At 39.6% G+C, this 21,004-nt stretch overlaps 1 long non-coding RNA gene across 1 annotated transcript in view; it reads left to right on the forward strand.

The window, feature by feature from the left end:
* The window catches only part of LOC145504612 (uncharacterized), a 67,877-nt gene extending 51,988 nt beyond the window's left edge, over positions 1-15,889 (forward strand). The window contains exon 7 of the long non-coding RNA XR_014052328.1: positions 14,122-15,889. This is a non-coding gene — a long non-coding RNA (uncharacterized LOC145504612). The remainder of the gene's footprint in view (positions 1-14,121) is intronic.
* Positions 15,890-21,004: the final 5,115 nt, after the last annotated feature.

Here is a 21,004-nt window from a genome sequence, read left to right on the forward strand (position 1 = left end):
AGACCTCTGGCAGATAGAGCCCTTACAGAGGGAGCCTTCTTTTTCCTCAGTGTCTTAATTTTTTTCAGTTAATTTGGTTTGTGTCAAATATATCCCATGCGTATTGCCTTCATATCTCCTTTCCTTATGAAGGCAGAAGGAAGCAAAGTATTTAAAAGCAAAAAATAGTGTGAAAATAGGGTTTCTGGATTTAGCAAGTAAAAAAGTCCCACATGTTACATGAGACATACTTATACTAAACAATTATTCTTTATTTACCTCCAATTCCAGTGTAAATGAATGTCCTATATTTTATCTGTCTACTCTATGCAAAAAGGCATATGTCACAGCCTGAAGGCAGCCAGCACACTATTTGCAAATGACCTTGCCTGTGAACTGATGCAGAGAAAATTGCATTTGTCACCTAAAATAATTAATCTAAATCTTAAAATGTTTCCTTTATTTAGGAAACAAGAGTTCAAAAGTAGTTTTCATAATATAACAGCCTCTGTTATAGACTTTGATTTTACTGTGTTCCTTAATTCAACTTAATTCAATGCTTTATGGTTGTGGTGGTGGTTTTTTAAAGAACTAGGTTTTTAGTCAGTGAAAATAATCTGAAAGAAATGTATCTGTCCTCCAGACTCAAAGTTGTACTTGATTTTTTTACCTAGACAAGTGAAGTGGCTCTGTAAATAATTACCAACACTAAAATGGACCTAGCTACCAAGAGCTTCAGGAAATCTACATAAAGTAGGTGATGATAAGCATCTCTCATACATTGAGGTCTGTCTTAGCGTCCTGAACAGGGCAACAGGTGTGGCCACAATGTGAACAGATGCTTCCACATGTGGGAGTTGGGGTTTGTGTCTGCCTCTGCCTTTTCCTTTGTGTCATTCACTGTGGTGATGTGTGTTTCAAGCTGTTGAACTCCTTTGCCTCATTTTATGCCTCTATTTGGTAGAGCTGTGGGCTGTGGTGTGCTATTTCTTTCTCGCATATTTTTATAGGATTGCTAAGAACTTTTTTCTTTTTTTTTAATTTTAGTCTTGCTGTTTTGAGACTTCTGAATCAGACTTTCTGGTCACTGGTTTAGGGTATGATTTTATAGCAGAGGGAGAGGAAGAGAGGGAGAAACAGTAGAGGCATTATTCTTAAGGGGAAAAAAGCCCCAGCCAAAGGCAGATGACCTTGCCCTTGTTCTGCCTTGACACGGGAAGTTGAACTGCCCCAGGAAGTCATTAACAGACTAGTAGTGACTGTTTTGTCAGGTCTTATTGTTTAATTAGATCACAACTTGGTCCCAGTTCTAAAATCCTTTTGGCACATGCCATAATTCTCAGTACTTAGTATCAAATACTTCCAAGCAGCTGCCTATATAAGGCAAAAAGCAAGTAAATTTAGCATTTGAACTAATTTAATTAAAAACATAACAGACTCTTAGAGTAAGAAGTTTCTAGTGGTCACTCAAACTTTTGTGGAAGTGATTGCTCCCTGTGGCTGCAAAATGCTCAATTTGACTGCAGGCTTCCTTTGAATCACATTAAGTGTTTTGCACCATGTCTGGAGAATAAGTTTTCATCTTCTCAACAGCATATCCTAGTTTGAAGATGCTTCTTCTGTGTTCGTGGACTGTGATGTGAATACCTTTAGACACAAAGCTGAATCAAAGTTCTAGACCTGGAGAATGAGAGTTGTTGCAGACTTTTAAGTATTTGGTTCTGAGAGCCTGAGCCATCAGAGCTGAGCTTTCTGGGGGTGCATCATCACAATTAATGTCATGCAAAAATTAAAAAGAGGAAAGATCTGCAAAGATCTGAGAAATCTCAGTTTAAAATAAAAAAATTCCTGCTCACTCAGTTTAAGGTTCAAGGGCTAGGTATTTTCAGTAAAAAATACCTAAATGCTGGGAGTTATCAACCTTTCCAAGGAGAAGATGTCAGAGACCAATGAATCTGATTCTTGAGATATTTCCCCTAGAGAATCAGCCTGTAGTTCATTTTGATTAATTTCATTCTTCTGCCTCTGGTGATATTTCTAAAGACATCTTCCCTTTTCTTTTTTTCTTTTTTTTTAAAAAATGTGTCAAGGTCCATCAATTATTTCTGTTGCTCATATCTTCCTCCATTATCTCCATTTAACTGAGCTCATCCTGTTGGGTTGTGTTAATATTTCCCTTTATACGTCTCTCCATTTCCTGTATCTGTAGAGTTATGATTTTGTTTTTTCCAATTTTGTTTTCAATGTTTTCCCAAAATGTACTAAGTATTATACAAATTTTATTCAGAGGATGGTATAGAAAAACTTAGGAGACATGCTACCTCAGATTGCTGAGGTTGAACAATCTTGGCAGAGAAGGCATCATATGTGTGAAACTCAAGAAGAGTATGAAAAGGGAGAACAACTAATGAAACTGCAAGTGTGATTTCAGTGTGAAAAGAAAATAAATTGTGAAGGTTGAGCAATAGATGATACGGCTAAAAAGAAAAGCAAGAATAGAATTGTAAAGAACATTGCACACCCCAATAGGGTTTGATTTTTCATCCTGGTGGGAAAAGGGCATAGTAAAGGATCTTTTTTATTTTTTTCTTTTCTTTTTTTTTTTAATTAGTTTATTTATCTATTTTTTAGCTTTACAATATTGTGTTTGTTTTGCCATACATTGACATTAATCCACCATGGGTGTACATGTTTTCCCCTTCCAGAACCCCCCTCCCACCTCCCTCCCCATCCCATCCCTCTGGGTCATCCCGGTGCACCAGCCCCGAGCGTCCTGTATCATGCTATGGGAGAATGGCATTGAAGCATGTAAATTATCATGTGTGAAACGAATCGCCAGTCCAGGTTCAATGCATGATAAAGGATCTTAAAGAGAATAATTTCTGCTTTTGAAAGATCACTCTGGAAAAATGTGGAGAATGGATTTGAGCAAGGAAAAATATGGAGTAAAAGAGTGGTAGAGACTATTTTAGTAAATTAAGCAAGAAACAGTGTCAGAAACTCAGATAGTAATCATGTAAAAAGCTAGGTAGAAAGAATCCATGATGAACAAATGATGAAAGTGCGAGTGAGTGACAAGGCAGTGAAGGGTGACTCTGTTTCCAGTCTTGGTAAAGAGAGGAATTGTGGAGATGATTCATTCATTTATTGAGAAAGCAAAAACAAAGATGAGAACTCCAGTCTGGACAGGGATCAAATCCATTTTGGACATGTTGAACTTGCAGTATGTATTGTACACATAAGTGCAGATATTCAGTTAGCTGAGAGTCATAAATAGGGGATCCATCAGTTTGTCTGTAGAGTGCTGTGGAATCTCGAGAATAAATGAGATCACCAAAAGAGCACTCTAGACTCTATAGTAGAGTCTAGGACAAGAGGTAGGAATAAATCAAAGAGGGCATTATGTAATCAAAATGAGGAAGAAAGAATTTCAACAATTTCATGTAAAGATGGACACAATAAAGGACAGAAACTGTATGGATTTAACAGAAACAGAAGATATTAAAAAGAAGTGGCAAGAATACACAGAACTATACAAAAAAGATCTTCATGACCCAGACAACCATGATGGTGTGATCACATCTAGAGCCAGACATCCTGGGGTGCGAAGTCAAATGGAGCCAGACATCCTGGAGTGTGAACAAAGCTAGTGGAGGTGATGGAATTCCAGTTGAAATATTTCAAATTCTAAAAGATGATGCTGTGAAAGTGCTTCACTCAATATGCCAGCAATATGCAGGCTACACTCAATATGCCAGAAAACTCAGCAGTGGCCACAGGGCTGGAAAAGGTCAGTTTTCATTCCAATCACAAAGAAAGGCAACACCAAAGAACGTTCAAACTATGACACAATTACACTCATCTCACATGCTAGCAAAGTAATGCTCAAAATTATCCAAACTAGGCTTCAACACTATGTGAACCGAGACCTTACAGATGTTCAAGCTGGATTTAGAAAAGGCAGAGGAACCAGAGATCAAATTGCCAACATCTGTTGGATCATAGAAAAAGCAAGAGTTTCAAAAAAACACCTACTTCTGCTTTATTGACTATGCCAAAGCCTTTGACTGTGTGGATCAGAAAAAACTGTGGAAAATTTTTCAAGAGATGGGAATACCAGACCACTTTACATGCCTCCTGAGAAATCTGTATGCAGGTCAAGCAGCAACAGTTAGAACCTGACATGGAACAACAGACTGGTTCCAAATTGGGAAAGGAGTCAAGGCTGTATATTGTCACCCTGCTTTTTTAACGTATTTGCAGAGAATATCATGTGAAATGCTGAGCTGGATGAAACACAAGCTGGAATCAAGATTGCTGGGAGAAATATTAATAACCTCAGATATGCAGATGGCACCACCCTTATGGCAGAAAGCAAAGAGGAACTAAAAAGCCTCTTGATGCAAGTGAAAGAGGAGAGTGAAAAAGCTGGTTTAAAGCTCAACATTGAGAAAACTAAGATCATGGTATCTGGTCCCATCACTTCATGGCAAATAGATGGGGAAATAATGGAAACAGTGAGATACTTTATTTTGGGGGGCTCCAAAATCACCGGAGATGGTGACTGCAGCCATGAAATTAAAAGACTCTTGCTCCCTGGCAGAAAATCTATGACCAACCTAGACAGCATATTAAAAAGCAGAGACGTTACTTTGCCAACAAAAGTCCATCTAGTTAAAGCGACTCCTTTTCCAGTAGTCATGTATGGATGTGAGAGTTGAACCATAAAGAAAGCTGAGTGCTGAAGAACTGATGCTTTTGAACTGTGGTGTTGGAGAAGACTCTTGTGAGTCCCTTGGACTGCAAGGAGATTAAACCATTCAGTCCTTAAGTTAATCAGTCCTGAATATTCACTGGAAGGACTGATGCTGAAGCTAAAGTCCCAATACTTTGGACACCTGATGCGAAGAACTGACTCACTGGAAAAGACCCTGATGCTGGGAAAGATTGAAGACTGGAGGAGAAGGGGATGACAGAGATTGAGATTGTTGGATGGCCTCACCAACTTGATGGACATGAGTTTAAGCAAGCTCTGGGAGTTGGTGATGGACAGGGAAGCCTGGTGTGCTGCAGTCCATGGGGTCACAAAGAGTCAGACATGACTGAGTGACTGAACTGAACTTAACTGCTCAATACTATCAATTAGAGAAGTGGGCCCTGAGAAGTTCTTTGCGTTCAGTAGCTTGGCATTCAGTTCGGTTCACTTCAGTAGCTCAGTCGTGTCCGACTCTTTGCGACCCCATGAATTGGTGACTTTATCAGAGATGGTTTCATAGAAGTAATATTGTAGATCTAATTGCAATGGGATTCGTTGAGTTAGTTTTAATAATTTGTGTCTTTCAAAAATTTGAAATTTCTCCATTTTTTAAATTTGTCCATTTAATCTAAGTTGTCATATTTATTGGTACAAAATATTTCATAATATTCTCTAATTATGATTTTAATCTCTATAGGATTCATAATGATATCTTCTCTTTCCAGATATGAGTAGTTTGTCTTTTCTCTTTTTATCTTGATTTGTCTAGCTGGAGTTCATATTTTTTGTTGTTGTTCAAATAAACAATATATGGTTTCATTGTTTCACTATATTCTTTTTCTATTTCATTAATTTCTCCTCTTTATTATTTTCATTCTTATGCATAGTCTTCCTCTTGTTTTTCTAGTTTTCAATTTGGGAACTTGGATCATTAAATTTTGAATCTTATCTTTTCCTATAGAAACCATTAACACTATAAAATTTGTTCCAAGTTTTAGCTACACTCATGATTTTGATATGCAATATTTTAAGTTTCATTCAAAACATTTAAAAATTTTTCTCATGTTTTTTTCATGAGTTATTTAGAAGCATGTTGTTTTATTTTCAAATATTTGAGGCTTTCCCAGATAACTTTCTGTTATTAGTTTCTTTTATGGCCAGATAACATACACTATGCAATTTCAATTTCATTTTAAAAATTGTTGCAGTCTGTTTGATGATCTAAATGAACATTTGTATATCTTAAGATATGTATTCCAAGGACTTTGGGACATTCTATATATGCTAATTATAGCACATAATTGTTGCTTAGCATAGTTCAACTCTTTTAGATTCTTACTGACTTTCTGTCAATCTGCTCCATCAATATTTGTCCTTTTGGTTTATTCAGATTTTGCTTTGGGCATTTTGAAGCCCTGTTATTAAGTGCACAGATATTTAAGATTGCTTTGTTTCCTTGATGGACTGACACCTTTAACATCATGAAATTTCAGGTAATACACCTTGTTTTATAGTTTATCTAATATTAATTATAGTCACTCCAGTTGCTTTATGCTAAGAGTTTGCATAATATGACTTACTTCCCTTTTTATTTTTAACCTAGCTACGTTATTATATTAAAATGAGTTTCTTGCTAACAGCATAGAATTTGGGCTTTAAGTATACAGTTTGATAATTTCTTTTAATTAGAATTTCAGACCATTTGCATTTAATAAAAGTATTTATATGCTAAGGTTTAAATTATCAGTTTGCTATTTTTTTCTATTTGTGACATCTATTTTTTATTCCTTTTTTAGTCTTTTCCTGCCTTTTTATGGATTCAATATTTTTAGTATTTTATTTTACTTTTGCATATTGGCTTATTAGCAATATTTTTTTGTTTATTTTTTATTGATTGCCTTAGAGCTTACAAAATGCATTTTACTATCATAATTGCTTTTCCATTTTGGATGACTAACCATAGCAGTGTGCTAAGTCTTAGGAATTCCCAGCTTGAAATTTTAGTGCTAAAATCAGGAAAGTCTCAGGCACACAAGAATGGCTACTATCCAAAAGTCTGCTGCTGCTACTGCTGCTAAGTTGCATCAGTCGTGTTCAACTCTGTGCGACCCCATAAATGGCAGCCCACCGGGCTCCTCCGTCCCTGGAATTCTCCAGGCAAGAACACTGGAGTGGGTTGCCATTTCCTTCTCCAATGCATGAAAGTGAAAAGTGAAAGTGAAGTCGCTCAGTCGTGTCCAACTCTTAGCGACCCCATGGACTGCAGCCTACCAGGCTCCTCCATCCACGGGATTTTCCAGGCAAGAGTACTGGAGTGGGTCACCAGTGCCTTCCAAAAGTCTACAAACAATAAATACTGGAGAGGGTGTGGAGAAAAGGGAATCCTTTTACACTGTTGGTGGGAATGCAAACTAGTACAGCCACTATGGAGAACAGTGTGGAGATTCCTTAAAAAAGTGGAAATAGAACTGCCATATGACCCAGCAATCCCACTGCTGGGCATACACACCGAGGAAACCAGAATTGAAAGAGATATGTGTACCCCAATGTTCATCGCAACACTGTTTATAATAGCCGGGACATGGAAGCAACCTAGATGTCCATCAGCAGACGAATGGATAAGAAAGCTTTTGAAGCATGTAAATTATCATATGTGAAACGAATCGCCAGTCCAGGTTCGATGCATAATACAGGGTGCTCTGGGCTGGTGCACCGGGATGACCCAGAGGGATGAGATGGGGAGGGAGGTGGAAGAGGGGTTCTGGAAGGGGAACACATGTACACCCACGGCAGATTCATGTCAATATATGGCGAAACCAATACAATATTGTAAAGTAAAGAAAGAAACAAAGAAAGAAAGAAAAGCAAAAAAAAAAAGGAAGCTGTGGTACATATACACAATGGAATATTACTCAGCCATTAAAAAGAATACATTTGAATCAGTTCTAATGAGGTGTATGAAACTGGAGCCTATTATACACAGTGAAGTAAGTCAGAAAGGAAAACACCAATACAGTATACTAACGCATATATATGGAATTTAGAAAGATGGTAACGATAACCCTATATGAGAGACAGCAAAAGAGGCACAGATGTATAGAACAGTCTTTTAGACTCTGTGGGAGAGGGCGAGGGTGGGATGATTTGGGAGAATGGCATTGAAACATGTATATTATCATATGTGAAACGGATCGCCAGTCCAGGTTCGATGCATGAGACAGGGTGCTCCAGGCTGGTGCACTGAGATGACCCAGAGGGATGGGATGGGGAGGGAGGGGGGAGGGGGGTTCAGGATGGGGAACCCATGTACACCTGTGGTGGATTCATGTCAATGTATGGCAAAACCACTACAATATTGTAAAGTAATTAACCTCCAATTAAAATAACCAAACTTTTATTAAAAAAAGAATGAAATGGATCACTACTCTTCTCATATAATATAAAAATATTAAAACATCACATTATAAACCCCAAAATGCACTACTATTTTGCTTGTTTTAATTAGCTGTATTTATAGTTTTTTTTTTAATAGGTAATTTTACTATGTTTATCCACATATTTATGTTTCTCACACTTTTTATTCCTTTGTGAGATCCAAGTTTCCATTTGGTATCTTTTTCTTTTTTTTGGTAAGCTTTTGTTACTGACTTCATTTAGCATTATTTATAATTTATGTTTGCTGGTAACAGATGCAGTTTTTTTAAATTTAAATTTTATTAAGATTTTATTTTTTAGAGTAGTTTAAGGTAGCCACCTAGAATAAGTCTTGTAAAAAATTTACATTTTATTTCAAGTGCAAAAAAGTCAATGAAGGGTTTTAGTAGGGGGAGGATGAAAAGGTCTTATTTGCATTTGAAAGGAAGCTTTGGAAAGTGGAATCAAAGAAAGTGAAAATTAGAGAAGGGAAGCTTAGCATTTGAGGTATGAAAATGGACATTTTTGTAAAAACACAATCTAAGGAATGACTGTGTTTCAGTATCACTGGAGTCAGCAAGCAGAAGAAATTGGAGAAACATACCATCTGTTTAGAGTTTAACTCTTTGAAAATGATAATCAATGATGAAGAGATATGCAATGTCTTCCAGAAAAGGGAAAGCCTATCTATATTTAAAAACATGAAATAGTGACAAAACGTTTGCATAGGCCTTCATGGGAAATAGATGGGGAAACAGTGGAAACAGTGTCAGACTTTATTTTTCTGGGCTCCAAAATCACTGTAGATGGTGATTGCAGCCATGAAATTAAAAGATGCTTACTCCTTGGAAAGAAAGTTATGACCAACCTGGATGGCATATTTAAAAGCAGAGACATTATTTTGCCAACAAAGATCCATCTAGTCAAGGCTACGGTTTTTCCAGTGGTCATATATGGATGTGAGAGTTGGATGGTGAAGAGGGCTGAGCACCGAAGAATTGATGCTTTTGAACTGTGGTGTTGGAGAAGACTCTTGAGGGTCCCTTGGACTGCAAGGAGATCCAACCAGTCCATCCTAAAGGAGATCAGTCCTGGGTGTTCATTGGAAGGACTGATGTTGAAGCTGAAACTCTAATACTTTGGCCACCTCATGCGAAGAGTTGACTCATTGGAAAAGACCCTGATGCTGGGAAGGATTGGGAGCAGGAGGAGAAGGGGACGACAGAGGATGAGATGGTTGGATGGCATCACCGACTCGATGGACACGGGTTTGGGTAAACTCTGGGAGTTGGTGATGGACAGGGAGGCCTGGCGTGCTGCGATTCATGGGGCAGCAAAGAGTCGGACACGACTGAGCGACTGAACTGAACTGATGATGTATTTTTATGTTAAAAAAAAAAAAAGAAGCTGATGAGTGATGATGATGGGAAAATAGTTGGGCAACTCAGTCAAGTGCTAGTGTGCAGTGCGTAGGATGATGGGCTGTAATGATTATCCAGAGGATAAAGTTTGGTTTCAGTTAAAGTCAGAAATGGATTGAGGAAAATGGTGAATCTAGGAGACTTGCTAAAAAGAGATCAGGTGTTCCACAGCCCATAATATGAGAGTATCACAGAAAGGGTAGACAACCCAGATAAGAAAGTCTCTGCTGCTCTCACTCCAGGGCTGTTCAGGCTCTTGTGTATAGCTTCCAGAATCACTCTGATTTGGAATGAGCACATCTGGCAGCTTTGAACAGAGTAAACATTTCCATTCCATCTATAAAAATACAGTGGAGGTTGGAGAAAGTGGCCCAAACTGGAGGGGAAAAGGGGAAGACGAAGCATCTTAATTAGCTCAGAACAAGCAACATTAATGTGGTAATCAGAATGAGTGGCGTAGAGTGAGATACAGGAAAAAAAAATGCACAAGGAAACAAAGAAACAAAAAGAATGAAATTAGAGAAGAATGATAAAACTGACAAAAAAGGAAGACACCAGTCAGAGAAGCAAGCATAGGATGTTAGTGGTTTTTGTTTTTTGTGTGCTAAGATATCTAAATATAACTGGACTTCAATGAAAGAACTGAATATATTTCCTTGACTATTAATTTGGTAATCTGATCAAAAAGCATTTGGGTTTATGTAAAATAATAGATAACAGAGACAGAAGAATTAGAGCAATGTTCTTTTTTTTTAAATATCATTTAACTTCCATACATATGAAAAGTAAATGTTTCCACTGGGGAATAAAACACTGAGCAAACCCTGCTTAGCATCTATAAGCGAGTTTGTCATATGGTTACTAGAATGAGTTATAGTCAATCTTCAGTTTGTATGTTCTGTATATCCCCAGGCCTTGGCCTTAGGGATGGCACACATCTGCCGTAAGTCACATACACTCTGTGAGAATCAAAATTAAAAATTATAGATGCTTCATCTAATAAGACAATAGGGAATGCCAGCCTATTACAGCCCTGCAGAAAAAATTTTTCCCAACAATGTTTCAGTCACATTCTGTGGGAAGATATCAGGCACTATGGTTTAACAAGTGTGTTGGTTCATTGCTTCATAAACAGTGGGCATACTGCAGTCCCTTGGGGATGGGGTGTTCCCTTGACCCCCTTGAACCCAGGACTCCCAGTCAAACATCCATCAACCAACCATCCTAGAGCTGTGATTATTCTCTAACAAGCCTCTTTGCTCCAACCATGCCATCCTGCTTACTATTCTCTGTCTATGATGTGCTAATTTTACTACATATTGCTCTCAATCATAGCATGTCAAAGCTGAAAAGACTCTTAGAGATTTAGATCAGCCCTCAATTTACACCTGAGGAAACACATTTCAGAAGTCCTTCAACCTCTAACTCAAAACTTACTTCCCACAAAATTGCTTTCCCTCTGAAGTTGAAGCCAGCTCTGGGAATCACTCCTTTCCTTAGTACTTCTTTGCTATCATAATTTCTGTTTGTCCAAGAAGGAAGTCTTGGATAAGTCAGTATTCTTCCCCTGGCTTCCATTTCTTTCTCTGTAACAAGAAAGCGCTGGATCTGATGACCTGTAAGGTCCCTTTTTACTATAGCATGTTTGTTTTCCAAATCTATCTCTGAAGTCTCAGATCCTTTATAAATTGTTCTTGGTCATACATGCAGACAGTTGTTACTTTGCATGATTTCTTGTAACTGAAATTGGTACCTATTGATACCAGTTCCTCACTGCGACATCCATGGTGTCAGAGGTCAAATGTCAGTTACCACAGAACTGTGCCAAGTGAAAAATCAGTACCAGTGCACATGGGTTTCAGCTAGTATTGCACAGTGCCAAGTGAGAACTTCCTGTAGATTTCTACTCCTTAGTAGTGTTTTACTTCTTGGACCTCATTCTTCAAATTTTCTTTGAAGAACGAACCTTGCCTTGGTAGATAAAGTGTAATTCAAGGACCTTGTCCTTCCCTTGCCAAGTGTGATTTCATGACCAGAACTAGACCAGTTAAATGTTCCCCGTAGAACTTATATCTTCAACCGTAGCAATTCAAGGCTTGAAAAGGGCTGGAGCGGAGTCACAAGATGGCATTGCTCTGAAGAGACTGTTCACCAGTTCCTCTCTGCTACTTGCTGTTAGGATTGATCTTTTTCCTGTACTTTCTCTGGTTTAATTCTTTAGCAGTGGGAAAAACGTGCTGAGGAATCCTCTTCATAACCTGCCGGAAAATCTGCTAAATACCTGACCTGTGCTCACAGTTTTCATTGGCCTGATCCTTGTCACAAAGAAGGTTAAGGACAGAAGAACCCCTAGTGCTTGGGCAACAGCTACTAGGGAACCACAGATAGTAGAGCCTTCAGGACACCCTGGGGCATGCATGACTGCTAGCCTGTTCATGAGGGGTTTGAGGAAACAAGAAATGAGAAATTGTAAAGGAATTAAGATTTTGTTAGCCATATGTCCTTCCAGCCATAGGAGCGAGGACCTCCTACCTTAACTGGAGGTCTTCTGGAATCTGAGACTGAGCCGTGTGAGCTTTCTGCCGAGTCTGTTTTTGCTGTCTCAGTTTCCAGCATGGTGGGCTTATTGTCACTTCCACCGTGCTGGGTTTTCTTGTGTTCAGCTCCCACTCTGGGAGCTTTCGCCAAGTTGGGCTTCTGCTGTGCTTGGCCTCGGCCTTGCAGGGGCCGAGCTGAGGTTGTTTCAGCCAGGTTAAATCCAAGAAATGGCACCATATATGTTGGGGGAGTGTGTAATTTCCTCGGTTCTGTCTCACTGCAGCAAAAATTTGAAGTGACAGCTCAGTTTGATTAGGAAAAACAAAGGATAGTATGCCTTCAAGGAGTGAGGGCGAGCTGACCCAAAAGACAAAGAGAAGAGAGGCCTCAATCCTTCTAGGCTTCCTCCTTTTATACATTTATCTCCTCCCCCATGAGCCTTCCCTATGCAAATTGTGCTAGCCAGGAGGGCTGTTTGTTTTACCTGAGGTCCTCACTCCAGTACTTAGACTTCCTTTGTTCTATTTTCATGGGCTTTTCTCTTCTTAGTCTTATAGTCACTGCCATTTTGGACTCCTTTTTCCTATTCTAACTACCTAACATTTTGATTCTGAGAATTACCCTGTCTCATTGTACTAATTCCTTATTTTGCTTAGGTTATGCAATTTGTGTTGTAAGCAACAGCAGCATCTCAGCCGTCTCAGGGTTTCTGGGTTTACTTGACCCAGGGTATTAATTTCTTCCTACAAACTTCACAAACCAGTAGCATTCACTGGTTGCCCTTCCAATTTCTGAGCACTTACTTGTTTCTTACTTTCATTCAATCTAACTCTTACCTCATTTGAACTCCACCTTTGAAAGTTACTTCATGCTAAATATAAAGGTCTTTTAAATTTTATTTTAATTTCTGAAACTTTGGATATTTCCTTTGCAGTGTCTGACAGAATGGAAACTCTCATCCACCTTTTTGTGTGCCAGTTCAGCCCTCCTTTCTCTGACAACTCTTCCATTACTCTTTTAAGCCCTCCTTCTTCCTTTCATTTCATAAATGTTGACATATATAGGCTTCTGTCCCTTCTGTGCTTTACTGGGGTCTATGTTGCTCAGCCTGGATCCTTCCTTCCCTACCCCAGAACATCTGATGGTATGCTAAGAATAAAGGCAGAGGTTACATAGGGCACATCTCCTTAGATTATAAATTTTACTTGACACAGTGGAGTAGAAAACATAATTTGTATATTAATTCAATATTAAGATGGATTTTTAGGATAAGAACTTTCTTCTTGCAGTGAGAGTTCCTATCTACTTCTTAATAACCAACTCTTTTCACTCAGGCAGAAATAGGATCAGCTAGCATACTTCTTGGCCACAAGGTACATTCCAGAAACAACCTTTGAGAAGCACTACCCAGGATGATTGTATTTACTCTTACACCAGTTTAGCAAAGTAATTAAAAGTAGGGGCTTTGAAATCAGAAGGACATGGTTCCACATTCCACTGCTTACTAGATATGTGACCTTGAGAAGTTTTTTAACATTTCTGAGCCTGACTTTTCATTTATGAAATAGGAAAAGACTATCTATCTCGTAGGGTTGCTGTAAGAATTAAGCAAGTGCTGTAAAATAAAATGTGTCCAGTGAAAGCTAATTGCTGCAGAGAATTGGCCTTCATCTGTATAAATAATAGTCAAATCTTTATCTCTAGCCTTAGGCATTCTCTCAAGTTCTAGTCCATAGATTACAATGATCATTTAGTTGTCTTACTTGTTCCTTAAATTCTATTTATCTAAACTGAGGTTATCTCCCTCTTAAAACGAAGTATTGCCTTCGAACTTCACTATTTTTACCGATGGCACCACCATTCTGTCTAGCATTAAGGCATAAAGCTCTGACTCTTTCATCTAAATCACCACCACATGTCCAATCTCTTGACTAGAATAAAACTTAGCATCTTGCTTCTGCAATGTCTCTCATAAATCCCTTGCACCCTCCTTTATTTTTATTTTGGTTACAGTTGAAGAACTTACACTGATAAATTGCTCTACCCTGCACCTGAGGTCGGGGCAGCAGCTGAGAGGAGTTACCCCATGTTCAAGGAGTGGAAGCTGCATGGGCACAGGAGGGTCAAGAGAAACTATTTCACATTTAAGGTCAGGAGGGGCAGCTGTGAGGAGATACCCCTTGTCCAAGGTAAGGAGCAGCGGCTGTGCTTTGCTGGAAGAGCTGTGAAGAGATACCCAACGTCCAAGGTAAGAGAAACCCTAGTAAGACAGTAGGTGTTGCAAGAGGGCATCAGAGGGTAGGCACACTGAAACTATAATCACAGAAAACTAGCCAATCTGATCACATGGACCACAGCCTTGTCTAACTCAATGAAACTAAGCAATGCCGTGTGGGGCCACCCAAGATGGACGGGTCATGATGGAGAGGTCTGACAGAATGTGGTCCACTGGAGAAGGGCGTGGCAAACCATTTCAGTATTCTTGCCTTGAGAACCCGTAAACAGTATGAAAAGGCAAAAAGATAGGGCACTGAAAGAGGAACTTCCCACGTTGGTAGGTGCCCAATATGCTACTGGAGATCAGTGGAGAAATAACTCCTGAAAGAATGATGGGATGGAGCCAAAGCAAAAACAATACCCAGCTGTGGATGTGACTGGTGATAGAAGCAAAGGCCGATGCTGTAAAGAGCAATATTGCATAGGAACCTGGAATGTTAGGTCCATGAATCAAGGCAAATTGGAAGTGGTCAAACAGGAGATGGCAAAAGTGAATGTCAACATTCTAGGAATCAGAGAACTAAGATGGACTGGAATGGGTGAATTTAACTCAGATGACCATTATATCTACTACTGTGGGCAGGAATCCCTTAGAAGAAATGGAGTAGCCATCATGGTCAACAAAAGAGTCCGAAATGCAGTACTTGGATGCAATCTCAAAAATGACAGAATGATCTCTGTTCGTTTCCAAGGCAAACCATTCAATATCACGGTAATCCAAGTCCATGCCCTGACCAGTAACGCTGAAGAAGCTGAACTTGAACAGTTCTATGAAGACCTACAAGACCTTCTAGAACTAACACCCAAAAAGATGTCCTTTTCATTATAGGGGACTGGAATGCAAAAGTAGGAAGTCAGCAAACACCTGGCACAACAGGCAAATTTGGCCTTGCAGTACAGAATGAAGCAGGGCAAATTCTAATAGAGTTTTTCCAAGAGAATGCACTGGTCATAGCAAACACCCTCTTCCAGCAACACAAGAGAAGACTCTACACATGGACATCACCAGATGGTCAACACCGAAATCAGATTGATTATATTCTATGCAGCCAAAGATGGAAAAGCTCTATACAGTCAGCAAAAACAACATGGGGAGTGGACTGTGGGTCAGATCATGGACTCCTTATTGCCAAATTCAGATTTAAATTTAAGGAAGTAGGGGAAACCACTAGACCATTCAGGTATGACCTAAATCAAATCCCTTATGATTATACAGTGGAAGTGACAAATAGATTTAAGGGACTACATCTGATAGACAGAGTGCCTGATGAACTATGGACAGAGGTTCATGACATTGTATAGGAGAAAGGGATCAAGACCATCGCCATGGAAAAGAATTGCAAAAAAGCAAAATGGCTGTATGAGGAGGCCTTACAAATAGCTTTGAAATGAAGAGAAGTGAAAAGCAAAGGAGAAAAGGAAAGATATTCCTATCTGAATGCAGAGTTCCAAAGAATAGCAAGGAGAGATAAGAAAGCCTTCCTCAGGGATCAATGAAAAGAAATAGAGGAAAAGAACAGAATGGGAAAGACTAGAGATCTCTTCAAGAAAATTAGAGATACCAAGGGAACATTTCATGCAAAGATGGGCACAATAAAGGACAGAAATGGTATGGACCTAACAGAAGCAGAAGATATTAAGAAGAGGTGGCAAAAATACACAGAAGAACTGTACAAGAAAGATCTTCACAACCCAGATAATCACGATGGTGTGAAAACTCATCTAGAGCCAGATATCCTGGAATATGAAGTCAAGTGGGCCTTAGGAAGCATCACTATGAACAAAGCAGGTGGAGGTAATGGAATTCCACTTGAGCTGTTTCAAATCCTGAAAGATGATGCTGTGAAAGTGCTGCACTCGTTATGCCAGCAAATTTGGAAAACTCAGCAGTGGCCACAGGACTGGAAAAGATCAGTTTTCATTCCAATCCCAAAGAAAGGCAAGGCCAAAGAATGCTCAAACTACTGCACAATTGCATTCATCTCACATGCTAATAAAGTAATGCTCAAAATTCTCCAAGCCAGGCTTCAGCAATACGTGAACCGTGAACTTCCAGATGTTCAAGCTGATTTTAGAAATGGCAGAGGAATCAGAGATCAAATTGCCAACATCCGCTGGATCATTGAAAAAGCAAGAGAGTTCCAGAAAAACATCTATTTCTGCTTTATTGACTATGCCAGAGCCTTTGACTGTGTATCACAACAACTGTAGAAAATTCTGAAAGAGATGGGAATACCAGACCATCTGACCTGTCTCTTGAGAAACTGTATGCAGATAAGGAATCAAGAGAGAGAACTGGACATGGAACAACAGACTGGTTACAAATAGAAAAAGGAATATGTCAAGGCTGTATATTGTCACCCTGCTTATTTAACTTATATGCAGAGTACATCATGAGAAACGCTGGGCTGGAAGAAACACAAGCTGGAATCAAGATTGCAGGGAGAAATATCAATAACCTCACATATGCAGATGACACCACCTTTATGGCAGAAAGTGAATAACTAAAGAGTCTCTTGATGAAAGTGAAAGAGGAGAGTGAAAATGTTGGCTTAAAGCTCAACATTCAGGAAACTAAGATCATGGCATCTGGTCCCAATACTTCAAGGGAAATAGATGTGGAAACATTGGAAACAGTGTCAGACTTTATTTTTCTGGGCTCCAAAATCACTGTAGATTGGGATTGCAGCCATGAAATTAAAAGATGCTTACTCCTTGGAAAGAAAGTTATGACCAACCTAGATAGCATATTTAAAAGCAGAGACATTACTTTGCCAACAAAGGTCCATCTAGTCAAGGCTATGGTTTTTCCAGTGGTCATGTATGGATGTGAGAGTTGGATGGTGAAGAAAGCTGAGTGCCAAAGAATTGATGCTTTTGAACTGTGGTGTTGGAGAAGACTCTTGAGGGTCCCTTGGATTGCAAGAAGATCCAACCAGTCCATCCTGAAGGAGATCAGTCCTGGGTGTTCATTGGAAGAACTGATGTTGAAGCTGAAACTCCAGTACTTTGGCCACCTCATGTGAAGAGTTGACTCATTGGAAAAGACCCTGATGCTGGGAAGGATTGGGGGCAGGAGGAGAAGGAGATGACAGAGGATGAGATGACTGGATGGCATCGCCAACTCAATGGAAATGGGTTTGGGTAGACTCCGGGAGTTGGTGATGGACAGGGAGGCCTGGCGTGCTGCGATTCATGGGGTCACAAGGAGTTGGACACAACTGAGCGACTGAACTGAACTGAAAGTCTATAGTTTACATTAAGGTTCACTCTCGGGTGTTGTACATTCTGTTGACTTTGACAAATGTATAGTAACATGTATTCACCATAGTATCATGAAACAGTCTTACTGTTCTACCTATTCCTGCCTTCCTCCCTGCAAACTCCTTGAAAGTTTCCTTTTAGTGTTCTTACTCATCTTTTATTGGGTTGTTTCTTTTCATGTTTTTGAATTTTAAGGGTTATTTGCACATTTTGGCTAACAGTCTTTTACTGAATATATCATCTACAAATATTTTCTCCCATTCTGTGCTTGTCTTCTCATTCTCTTGACCGTCTTCCACAGAACAGAAGGTAATGTGACAATGAAGCAGAGGGAAAACATCAGTTCAGTTCAGTTCAGCTCAGCCGCTCTGTCGTGTCCGACTCTTTGCGACCCCATGGACTGCAGCACACCTGGCCTCCATGTCCATCCCCTACTCTTGGGGATGACTCATAGTCATGTCCATCGAGTTGGTGATGCCATCCAACCATCTCATCCTCCTTCCTCCCCTTCTCCTCCTGCTTTCAATCTTTCTCAGCGTCAGGGTCCTTTCAAATGAGCCAGTTCTTTGCATCAAGTGGCCAAAGTATTCGAGTTTCAGCTTCAGCATCAGTCTTTCCAGTGAACATTCAGGACTGATTAACTCTAGGACTGACCAGTTGGATCTCCATACAGTCCAAGGGAATCACAAGAGTATTCTCAACACCCATTTCAAAAGCATCAATTCTTCAGCACTCAGCTTCCTTTATAGTCCAACTCTCACATCCATACATGACTACTGGAAAAACCATAGCTTTGACCAGATGGACCTTTGTTGTCAAAGTAATATCTTTGCCTTTTAATATGCTGTCTATGTAGATAATAGATTTTCTTCCAAGGAGCCAGCATCTTATAATTTCATTGCTGCAGTCACCATCTGCAGTGATTTTGGAGCCCAAGAAAATAAAGTATCTCACTGTTTCCATTATTTCCTCATCTATTTGCCATGAAGTGATGGGACCGAATGCTATGATCTTAGTTTTCTAAATGTTGAGTTTTAAGCCAGCTTTTTCACTCTCCTCTGTCACTTTCATCAAGAGGCTCTTTAGTTCTTCTTCACTTTCTGCCATAAGGGTGTTGTCATCTTCATATCTGAGATTATTGTTATTTCTCCCAGCAATCTTGATTCTAGCTTGTGCTACATCCAGCCTGGCATTTTGCATAATGCACTCTCCATATAAGTTAAATGAGCAGGGTGACAATATACAGCCTTGATGTGCTCTTATCCCGATTTGGATCTAGTCTGTGGTTCCATGTCCAGCTCTAACTGTTGCTTCCTGACCTGCATACATATTTCTCAGGAGGCATGTAAGGTGATCTGGTATTCCCGTCTCTTGAAGAATTTTCCACAGTTTGTTGTGATCAACACAGTCAAAGACTTTGGTGTAGTCAATAAAGCAGAAGTAGATTTTTTTTTGGAACTCTCTTGCTTTTTCGATGATCCAATGGTTGTTGGCAGTTTGATCTCTGGTTCCTCTGCCTTTTCTCAATCCAGCTTGAACATCTGGAAGTTCCATGTTCATGTACTGTTGAACCCTAGTTTGGATTATTTTGAGCATTAGTTTACTAGCACATGAGATGAGTGCAATTGTGCAGTAGTTTGAGAAATCTTTGACATTGTCTTTCTTTGGGATTGGAATGAAAACTGATCTTTTCCAGTCCTGTGGCCACTGCTGAGTTTTCCCAATTTGCTGACGTATTGAGTGCAGCACTTTCACAGCATCATCTTTCAGGATTTGAAATAGCTCAAGTGGAATTCCATCACCCCCACTAGCTTTGTTCATAGTGATGCTTTCTAAGGCCCACTTGACTTCGCATTCCAGGATGTCTGGCTCTAGGTGAGTGCTCACACCATCATGATTATCTGGCTCGTGAAGATCTTTTCTGTACAGTTCTTCTGTGTATTCTTGCCACCTCTTCTTAATATCTTCTGCTTCTGTTAGGTCCATAACATTTCTGTCCTTTATTGTGCCCATCTTTGCATGAAATGTTCCCTTGGTATCTCAAATTTTCTTGAAGAGATCTCTAGTTTTTCCCATTCTATTGTTTTCTTCTATTTCTTTTCATTGATCCCTGAGGAAGGCTTTCTTATCTCTCCTTGCTGTTCTTTAAAACTCTGCATTCAAATGGGTATATCTTTCCTTTTCTTCTTTGCCTTTCACTTCTATTCTTTTCTCAGCTATTTTTAAGGCCTCTTCAGACAACCACTTTGTCTTTTTGCATTTCTTTTTCTTGGGGATGGTCTTGGTCCCTGTCTCCTGTACAATGTCATGAACCTCCGTCCATAGTTCTTCAGGCACTCTGCCTAACAGCTCTAATCCCTTGAATCTATTTGTCAATTCCACTGTATAATTGTAAGAGATTTGATTTAGGTCATACCTGAATGGTCTAGTGGTTTTCTCTACTTTCTTCAATATAAGTCTGAATTTTGCAGTAAGGAGTTCATGATCTGAGCCACAGTCAGTTCCTGCTCTTGTGTTTTTGCTGATGAGATAGTTTCTCCATCTTTGGCTGTAAAGAATATAATCAATCTGATTTCGATGTTGACCATCTGGTGATGTCCATGTTTAGAGTCATCTCTGGTGTTGTTGGAAGTGGGTATTTGCTATGACCAGTGCATTCTCTTGGCAAAACTCTGTTAGCCTTTGCCCTGCTTCATTTTGGAAACATAAGGTCATCTAGGGTAAATAAGCAACCACAAACCAAGAACTACTGACATCTAAGAACGTTCATAGCTGAAAGAGTCAAGGAATGGATTATTCCTTGGGGCCTTCGGAAGAAACAGCCCCACTAGCTGACTTTACTTCTTTCCCCATAGGCTCTTTTTGGACTTTGGGCCTCAAGAGCTGAAAAAGAACTCAATTCTGTTTGTTGAGCTGGAAGATCCAGCTACCAATCACTCATGGGGTTTTATACCTTGTGGAAGAGAGCAAAGAGCATGACACTGCCAACCATCAGAAGTAGGAACTCACAGATTGCAGCTCTGAGTCACCAAGAACTCCACTCACAAGGTGTTTGTTTGAAGAACATTTCAATCACAAAAAGAAGAAAAGGCCTAGCAAGAGTAGTGTCTGTAGCATGAACCTGTCTCCCATGGGCAGCAGGACAGCCTACACAGGGTGGTAAACTGCACAGGCCCCTCTTGTCCTGTGAGTGAAAATTCTGTTCCCTTCCTTCAAAGGAGAAATGCTAGTGGACTGGCCAGATGCTATGCCATGCACCACTTAAGCAGTACAAGGAAGTTCACTTTGTACTCAGAATAGGGAAATATTTCCCCTAATAAGGAAGGAGAATCTGAGCTATGTCTCAGCACTGGTC

Source organism: Giraffa tippelskirchi, chromosome 5, assembly GCF_054371585.1.
Source record: "Giraffa tippelskirchi isolate mGirTip1 chromosome 5, T2T-mGirTip1v1.2.pri, whole genome shotgun sequence".
Classification (NCBI taxonomy): Eukaryota; Metazoa; Chordata; class Mammalia; order Artiodactyla; family Giraffidae; genus Giraffa; species Giraffa tippelskirchi.